General features: G+C 35.6%; 1 pseudogene; it reads left to right on the top strand.

Annotated features, from left to right (window-relative positions):
- The first annotated feature begins 3,966 nt into the window (after positions 1–3,966).
- On the top strand, positions 3,967–4,371 carry LOC121452143 (annotated as a pseudogene).
- Positions 4,372–9,401: the final 5,030 nt, after the last annotated feature.

The following is a 9,401-nucleotide window of genomic DNA, read 5'->3' as shown; positions in this document are numbered from 1 at the left end:
ACATATTCTGAGTCAACTATAGGATAGACAATATGACAATGTTACATAAAAAATGTAAGAATATTAATGTTTATATTTAAATCTGTGTAATATTTTAGTTGGAATATAACAAGCTACCACAAATTCAGGGAGTTGAAATAGAAATATACAAATCATCATCATATGATGCATTAGTTTGACAATTCTAGATATAGGTTAGCTGAGTTCCCTGAAAAGGATTTCACAAGACTGACATCCAGGTGACTTCATCTGCAGCTTTCTTTCCTTTTCTGTGTTCATGAAGCTACTGGAAGAATTGTTTTTCTTACACCCATAATTCTCATGATGGTTTATCTACAAGACCATCAAAAGAATATCTCTATGATATTTCAGGTCTTATTAAAGGCTTATATATTATATGAGATATCCACAGAATAATCTCCTTTTTCTTTTTCTGAATGATATATATTTTAACTCAAAATCAGATAATTTAGTAATCTAATTACAAAGGAGACTCAATGTTTTTATTTCTTGGAACTAACTACAATACAAAAAGTGGGATGATGGGATAGAGAGAACATATTTATTGAAATTTTATGATACAGGCTCATTTAAAAGTTCAAAAATCATAGTATTAAGAATATGAGAATGATGAATGATAATATTCCAATGTCACCAAATTGGATTGATGAAGCATCACAACTCTAATAATTACTACAATGTATAAAATGAAATTACAAACATTAAATTTAGAAATAGTAGATAAATTAAGAGTTACATAGCTACACTAATATAATGAGATGCTATAATAATCATAATAATTTATAGAAATAAAATGACCACTGCAAATCAGAAATGCATAACTTTCTCACAAAGTATTTGTCATTTCTCTTTTGAAGAATACACTATTTTTTGTCTTTTTGAGAGATTCATTATGTTATCTTTGCCTTTTGTTACCCAAGCGTACATTAACATAAAAATACTTTATTCGTATCTAACTGTAATGTAGGAACTCTTCACTGACCTACTGTGAGGTTTTTCTATTTTCCTTTCTGTTTCAATTTTAATTTATGAGTATATGTCTATACATAGGTATGTTCATGTGTATGGGTACCTGTGAATTCCAGTAGAAGGTGTGTGTGTGTGTGTGTGTGTGTGTGTGTGTGTGTGTGTATGTGTATGTGTGTGTGTATGGCAGCAATGGCAATAAGTAATGGATGAAGGAATGCCACTAGTTACTCAAGTTATCCACACAATGACCAACTGCTGCACAGAAATCATCAAATAGAAAAAAAGCATTGTCTTTCACCTCCAAATACTGTACCTCTAGAAAGTTTTCAAAAGTCACGAAATCAATGTGACTGTCACCTACTATAATAACCAGCATTGGTTTCCCTGGGAATCATTCCTGAAGTAGCTTCCTAAGTTTCCTCTTAAGATGTCACTCTAGGAATATGGACTAAGTAGTTTGCTTGTTTAATTTCTTTACAAAACTTTCTATTAACAAAATGTTATGACACTGAGATACATATTTGTAAACATTTTGAGGAGTTTCTTGAACTTTGCAAGTCTGTCCTGCCTGGTTGCTGTGCTCATTAAGTCCCAAAGAATTCACACAGAGGTCTGTATTAGTTATAAACTAATTGGCCAGTAGCCAGGCAGGAAGTAGAGGTAAGGAAATGAGAATTCTGGGAAGGGGTGATGGAGGAAGGTCATTGGCTAATAAAGGAACTGCCTTGGCCCATTTTATTGGTTAGAAGATAGGTGGGAGGAGTAAACAGAACAGAACACTGGGAGGAAGAGGAAGTGAGCTCAGACTCCACATCTCTCCTCTCGGGAGCAGACGCCTCAGAGAGATGCCATGCTCCCAGCTCCCAGGCAGACGCACTTGATGAAGCTCCGACCCAGGATGGACATAGGCTAGAATCTTCCCAGTCAGACCGGTGCGCACAGATTATTAGAGATGGGTTGATCAGGATGTGAGAATTAGCCAGTAAGGGCTAGAGCTAAAGGGCCAAGCAGTGATTAAATGAATACAGTTTGTGTGTTGTTATTTCGGGGCATAAGCTAGCCATGTGGGCAGCCAGAGTGCTGGGGACGCAGCCCCGCCACACTTATTAGTACAAAGGGGGAAGTTTTATTCTGCAGTTGTGATCCAGCCACAGAGGAAGCAAAATGTGACTGCCTTGCTGAAAAAGATACCAAGCCACATGGCCAACATAGACAAGAATTATGGGCCAATATAAATTATAAGAATTAGTTAATAAGAAAAGCCTGATATCCTAGGCCAATCAGTTTATAATTTATGTAGACCTCTGTATGATTCTGGGGGACTGAATGACTGCAGAACCAGGAAGGACAAAAAACTCAGTAAATTAATTTTTCAAAGGATTCTTATTTTCTTATAACTTTTTTTTGTCTGTCTTCTGCAAGTCTAACTCCAAAGAATCTTCTTTAGTCAGTGCCTTTAAAAGTCTTCTTCAATTTCATCCCAATTCATATCTAGCTTAAAATTGGTTAATAATTCAAATTCTTAATCAATACTTTGAAAAATGAGGCAAAACTGAGTGTTTCTTCAGATTTCATGAATATATTTCTTAGTGTCATCATCCCAAGCCCAAGCAAACATCCTGATATAGTCACGTATGTTGTGATCTTTCCTGAATGATGTTTGCATCTTAATATTTGCCTCAGCTGCAACAATGGCTTAAGCAATGGTCCTTTTTGAGTGATACTTTTAAGTGTCACTATAAATGCTTGATTCATAGGATAGATTAAAGTTGTGAGGTAGTTTTGAAGTAAAAAAGAATGTTTTGATTGGAGATTAAGTTGAAGATTTCTTGATAAAAACGGCATATGCAGGAACTTTATAACCAAAAGCAATATTTTTGTAATGTATGTTATTCCTCAAAAAATATTCCGTTATACTGGGGTATCTTTGAGAAGGTACCTTGGATAAAGAACTAGGTGATACATGACTTCTGATTACGTCCATAGTATGCTGGCAATGTGTGTTTTTTGATAGATTTACTGGTTGTCATGGTGTTGAAAGAATATACTTCTGAGTCTGCTCTTCAACCAGACCACTACAAATTCCTCTGTATTTGATCTGTACTTGTCTAAGTTTCTTTTTCAGTTTTGTTCCCTTCAATAAAGCAAATTTTTCAACAATTTCCATCATTGGTACTTAGCCATCAAGATCACAATGGGATGCTGGGAATCAGAGAAAGAAACTCTGCAGTTAGAATGGAGGGTTTGAAAGCAAGCAGTTCTGTTTCTTATTCTTGACAGATTCTGTTGGGCCATGAAATTGGGATGTCTATATACAAAATGGTAGGAACTTTTCCGTGGTTATGATCTTATTTGAAAGTCACCGACTATGCAGTTTTCATTTAATAAATGTCATCATGGGCTCTAGAACAACTATCATAAACTGTGAAAATAGAAGTACAGCTGATAGACTACAAATGGAAAGAAATAAGAGTCATACTAAACATTCTATTAAAACCACAGAACATCCAGAAAAGAATATAAGACAATGGTAGAAAAGAGCAGAAGAAACAAATATAAAATAGGAACAAATATGGTATAATAATAATAATAAACTATGTACTCCCAAAAAAACCCCAACAAAACCTCTCATAACTACCTACAGAATGAATTGCACTTTAGTCCTCTTGGAAAGTGAGACAGGAGAGCACATCACTGAAGAGTGTACTAATCTCTACAGGGGGAGAGAGGGAATGCAAGTTTTTAAGGTTGTGTGAAGCTGTAAGAGTCTATGATGAAATACACATCACATCTGCACAGACATACACTAGATTTCAGGGACTCCCAGACTTTTGGTTGTCAAGCCAGAATTCTAATATCCCTTCAAAAAAAGGTCTGAGAGTCATCAGCTCAGAGGAAAACCAAGAAATACACATTCACTATACCATTTTTCTTTTGTGTGTGTGTTTTTAAACTTCTTCTTTTCCTCTATATAGGATGGGTTCTGCCGCAAGGAGATGGGTATACCTTCCCCTGGGCTGCATCATGCTGTTCAATCTCACTAACGCTAACTTAGAGTTTCAAAAGGGAGTGCTTGCCAGCATCAGCGCGGGCATCATAGAAGATGAGCATGGAACACATGCTCTGTGACACTCATAGACCTCAAGGAACTCAAGACAGAGCACAGTGTGGATGCCTTTTGGAATTTCATGTTGTTCTTGAAAAAATCTCAGAGGCCCGGGCATTACAGTATCTTCTTAAACATAGCTAAAGACTTCGGGACATGTACATAGTTTGCTTTCAGGGTCTCACGGAATGGGCAGAAGACAGGTGGTATCTTCCAACTATAATTTTCCACAGAAAATGAGAAGAGTTGATTTGAAGGTATACCTATGGAAGTAGCAAAGTGGCATTATTAAAAATTTTATATTTAGTACTTCTTGGTATTTCAGGTTTATCTAGCTAGCAAATTTGTCTTGTTTATTTTCTTATAATAATTATAAAAATAATTAAAAGAATAAGAAAATTATAATTTTCTAATTAAAATAAATAAATTTTACATTATTTAGAAATCACGAGAGTGCTTGATTATAAATGATCTTGGAATATAAATATTGCTAGATCATTAAAAATCATCTTATTGCTCCCCCATGAGTAATTCATAAGAAAGTCATACAGCTCTGTATTCATATTGTAAGACTTAAATACCAGGTTTGTTGCAGCCTTTTGAACAAAACATTTTCAATTGGGTTGCTTAGAAGAATAGAATCTTATATTAAGAAATATTAATTTTCCATGATACTATGGAACTATATTATAAGATATGTTTTACATTTAGGAAGGAAAACAAAAAATACCTCAAGCAAAATGCCAAGTAAGAGCAGTATCCTGTTAATACTTGCCAAATCACATCTCCTATTGTAATTAAAATTCTAATTTCCAGTTTCTTCATCTAGCTATATAATTGTATTATTGATAGTTGGAGTATTTGCATATATTTAAGTATTTTGCCAGTAATTTGTTATTTAAAAGCATTTTGTTAATTGTCTTTGTTTGGAAATACTACTTCACATGAAAATACAATTTTTTAAAACAAAAAAAAAAGAATTAGTCCAAATGCAAGTAAAGAGCTGCATTGAAGGCTCAGCAGTTATACACTTCCTGATAATGCAGAGGACATAGGTTCAGTTACCAGTACCTACATTATGGCTCCTGATTTCATATAACTTCATTCTAGGGAGCATAATACCCTCTTCTGTTTCCACAGACACCAATTATGAAGGGTACAAAAAACTGAACAACACTCAACATTTGTCTATTTATGCACTTGGTAGGGTTAATTCAATTGAAATGGAGATGTCAACAAAACACACATCTCAAAATAATCTATTTTCATACAACATTTTATGAAGAAGGAAATAAATAATATACAGTCAAGAATGAGAACATGGAGACATGGCACCTGGTGTAGATTAGATTAGCTTTGTGGAGAGTAGGTAGTATACATTTGGGCTTGAGTACAATTTTGGAACTACTCTAATGGGAAGAAAGAAGGGATTTAATGAAACTCTAGGGAACCAGCACTGGTCAGAGGAAACAACAGAGGTAACTGTCCCAAAACGGTATCTGGCTTGGGTCATTTCCGAAAGTGTCAAGGATCCTGTATAGGCATAGACTGGCAGCAATATTGGCAAGGCGACAGCAAATGAGCTCAAGGAATCAGGGCCAGATCATGGAAGGGTCCTTCTGTCTTAGGACTCTAATAACAAGCATCTGAAATAACACAGATACAAGAAAACAGTGACATGGAACTAGAACAGTTCCCAGGGGGATGGGGGGTTGAGAACTCATTCTAGAACAATTTTCAAGGTGAAATCAAGCAATTGCCTAGTTAATATGGACTGTCAGAATAGAAAATGAATCAAGAACAAGTCCCAGTATCTGGGAGATAGGTAGAATTGGAAAGGCAGAGGCAAGGTAGGTCTGGCTCTGAACAAAGATCTTTTTCTTATGTTATAACATTAGGACTGTTTTACATGGAGAAATCAACTACTCAATTGGATATAAAAAGGGAATATTCAAAGAAAAATTTAAAGCTGGCAATTGATATGCAAATCTGAAATATAATGGTGATTAAAAAAAGAACAGAAACTGAATTATATCACTAGGAAGAAACTGTAGATAAAGAAGATAGAGGAACTGATGAGAAAGACCCAGTCCAGGGCCAAGGAGAATGGAAGAAAAGTCAGGGATTCAGAAGGAATAGTGCTGAGGTAAGAAAAAGCCAAATGTAGAAAAAATGATTCACTATAGAAGGAAGTGTAGGGAAATTAGCAATACCTCATATTACCGCATCACTAGCTCTTGGAGCTTTGTAGTAGATAAACTATCAAGTACTTAATACTACTTAACCACTACCAAAAATATCCTGTCATCTGTGAATAGTGTCTATTCTTCAAAAAGCTTCATGCTCTTCTGTACTCACAATTGTATGTTAAGTCATATAGAAATTAAATTTCTAATGACATTTGTTGAAAATATTTACAACTAAACTATAATTCTAAGGAAAACAACACTAGAATGAAGCCTTCTGGGTTTATATATTTCTCTTCCAAACACACTCCAAAAACTTTAATTTATTCTACAAACACAAAACACATTTTGGATACCTTTTCCCCTGAAGAAAGAATATTCATTGCAAACATTTTCAGAGTTTTGTGTTTCTTTGTTTAATATAACAGAAGTCCATAACACTTTTTCTTGTGCCAGGAAAACTACTTTCCCAAGGAATAGACTTCTAAATAGACTTTCTATGCCTGAGGGTGTATTAAAAATTATGGGGAGCAGTTACTTTTCTCAGCCATTAATTAGAGATTCATCATGACAAGAAGCGAGGAAGGGAGCATCAAAGACAGAGGTCGTGAGCACGACAGCGAAGCACAAAGATGATTCATCCAATCATTTCCGTAGATAAACAGCATCTTAGCAGACAGCATCTCTCCCCATCTGCTCCTGCCCACTTCTCCATCTCTTCCTCCTGCAGCTCCTTCCACCTTTCCTAAAGTACATAGAGGAGCTCCTTACTAGTGGTTATGTAATTGACCTCCTTATAATGCTGGGGATGATTTTCTAAAGTCCTATCTAAATAGAGGCCATGGGAATCATTTCAAACAAAAGCAGGAATATTTCCTCCAATATCTGAGAGATGTAGTTTTAGCCTCCAACTAAGTTTACAACAGAGAGTTAGGCAAACACATTAGGATGATTTTCTATGTTGAAACTGCTAGATATGGAAAAGAAGCATTTTACCTAAATCTGTAGATATCACAGTAACCTATGTATGTGTATGTGCAAGAGTTGAGTATATCCATTTAAAACCTCAATTTTTTCAGTCATTTAAATTTAAAATATAGTAACTGAACATTGTTATGAATGGTTATGATGAGATATAAAATATTTGTGCTTTATTTACAATTTCTAATTTTAATTAAAACAGAAATATGTCATTTTCCCCTTCCTTTACCCCACTACAACTCTCCCAAATCCCTTTACTCCAACTGCTTCCATGCACCTGATTCCCTTTCAAAGTGATGGCCTCTTTATCTAGATTACTTTTGTTTCTCTCTCTCTGTCTCTCTCTCTCTCTCTCTCTCTCTCTCTCTCTCACACACACACACACACACACACACACACACACACACATGCATATACACATATGCCTAAATATATAAATATATCCTGATGAATGTATTTAGTGTTGCTTCTGTGTATCTTCCTTATTTCAGGTGTGATGAGTTTTAATTGCCTTAGGACTTCTATTGCTGTGATAAAACATCATGATCCAAAGTAACTTGGGATAGAAAAGATTTATTTCCGTTTACACTTCTACTTAACAGTCCATGACAAAGGAAAGTCAAAGAAGTAACTAAAGGTAGAAATGATGAAGCAGAAATTGAAGCAGGGGCCATAAAAAGATGCTGCTTATTTGACTTGCTCAGTGTGCCTTCTTGTAGCACCCAGAATAACCTTTCCAGGGGGCTATAAAGTCCACATCAGTCATCAATAAAGACAATGTATCACAGGTTGGTACACCAGATAATCTGGTGGGGACATTTTCTCAGCTGAGTTTTCTTCCTCCCAAATGACTTCAGCTTTTGTAAAGTTAACATAACACTGGCTGGCACAGTATTGAATAAACTAATTCTCTCTCTCCGTAGTCACTGGCTGTGTGTAGTCCCGTGTCTAGTACCGAGTGCCTGTGAGCTTTCTTGTTCCTCCCTAGAATGTCTATTGGGGTTATCTTTCATTATTCAGGCTTTTGTAGGCAGGAATATCATTAAGACATCTTGAATGAAGCTTCCTGTCATTTGTAGAAGCTACAGTCTATTTTTCTGGTTCTTAGAATCTTCCTCCCTTTCTTTAGAGTTGCCCCCTTAGCAGGAGTTATGTTGTAAATGTAGGTGGTAGTGCTGGACTTCCCATGGTTGGTTGGTCTCAACATTATGTGAGTTTCATTAATAATCTCCATAATTGCTGCACAGTGTCTTACTGAAGCAATCCATTTTGCACATGGACAGACAGTGCAGTATAGCTATTTCCTCCAAACTGAATTATTTTCACCTGGAGGAAAGAAAAGACTCACAAACCTCAGAAACTAAAGGAAGCTTACAAGGCTTGGGAATCTCCTGAAACTTATGAGATTCACGAGGATCTTTCTGTTATTATGTAAGCAGTAATAGTTGCTGGGAATAGAGACTCTACAGCCCATGGCAATACCTGCAAATTACACTCAGAGCTCTGATGTTGCAACATTCTTGAGTACTCCCCCATGCTGGGGTTTGCTTTCTAGTGATGTAGCAATCTGGAACTCACTTACACTTCTGCATATAAGCCCCCCACCTATGTTATTGTAAGTAATCACCCCAAAACTCACTGGTTCACTAAGCTAGACTGTGTTGAAACAATTTCTTTTCTCTGTCATTAGTGCTTATCTGGGAATGAACTGACATTGGTTTAGGTCTTCCTAGTATAAGCTCAAACCTAACATGCTTACAACCAGAAACCATACATGTTTTTTTTCTTATTATGATTCCATTGGTCATTTTAACAATACATATTATGGAATAAAAGTATTTTGTCATACAGAGAAATTTATTTTATATTTCTGTTATATCAAGACTATTCACAAAACTTAAAATGATTTATTCAGTATCAAGCAGTCATCAACTTTTCAACTGAAATGTCAGCCTTTATCTGACTTCTTTTGATAGCTCTCATAATTGTTAGAAAAATAAGACATTACTGTCACCACTCCTGACTAATGCTGTGTAATGTTACTAATTACTATTTACAGATGTAGAGCATCTCTCTCTCTCTCTCTCTCTCTCTCTCTCTCTCTCACACACACACACACACACACACAAACACACACA

The sequence above is a fragment of the Microtus oregoni genome, unplaced genomic scaffold (assembly GCF_018167655.1).
Source record: "Microtus oregoni isolate MIOR12 unplaced genomic scaffold, Mior012 000009F_ref0000495, whole genome shotgun sequence".
In the NCBI taxonomy this organism is placed as follows: domain Eukaryota; kingdom Metazoa; phylum Chordata; class Mammalia; order Rodentia; family Cricetidae; genus Microtus; species Microtus oregoni.
Note: the sequence above shows the minus strand (reverse complement) of the source record. Positions and strands in the feature narration are given on the sequence as shown.